The following is an 823-nucleotide window of genomic DNA, read 5'->3' on the forward strand; positions in this document are numbered from 1 at the left end:
GCTCCAGACTCCTCCCTGGGGCTGAGACCTGAGCGCCAGGCCTGGGCCCCGCCCCTCCTCCCGCAGGGGGCGCTCTGCCCACTGTCTCCCTGAAGGAGCATCAGGCTGGTGCTCTGAGCTCCACTTCACCCAGAACATGGAGGCGGCCCAGCAAAGCTGTGGAAGGTTCTATGAGTGAGTAACAAGGGTCACTCAGATGCAGCCCTAAGATGGACATGGGTGGGCTCAGTGAGTAACGTCCATCGGAGGCAGGGTCTTTATGCCCCTATAGACCCCTGAAGCCATTACCAAGTACAAGCAGGGAGACTCCAGTTTTTAAAAATCCCAGAGTCACCAAATGTCCCTTCCCTTCAAGAGCAGTGGGTACAGCTTATGAAACTGCAGTGCAGGCGGCACGGGAAGGGGACAGTGAGTTCTCATCACCCTCAGCTCCTGCATCTCCAGGTCTGCTCCTCCTCTCACCTCCCCCCTTGCAGGCTCTGGACACTGGCACTCACCGCATTGAGTTATCAGGATCCAGTTCTCTCATCTGTGACACGGGATGGTGACAGGGCCATGGGGAGGAGCCCAGGGCAGGTGGTGGGAACTCTGGCCTCTGGACCACACAGCTCCGACCTGGCGTCAAGGTCACTGAGGAGTGAGCTCAGTGCCGCCTGGGGATGATGCTTCCCACTCTGTGCCTCTGCTTCCTCCTGGAGGAGAGGAAAGTGGACATTACTACAGGGGTGCTGTGAGCACCATGAGCCCTTCCGCTCACTGTGCTCACACGGCTGGGACATGTGAGTCCTCACACAGAGCTCAGAGAAGGAGCAGAAGCCCCGGG

The sequence above is a fragment of the Myotis davidii genome, unplaced genomic scaffold (assembly GCF_000327345.1).
Source record: "Myotis davidii unplaced genomic scaffold, ASM32734v1 scaffold5709, whole genome shotgun sequence".
NCBI lineage: Eukaryota > Metazoa > Chordata > Mammalia > Chiroptera > Vespertilionidae > Myotis > Myotis davidii.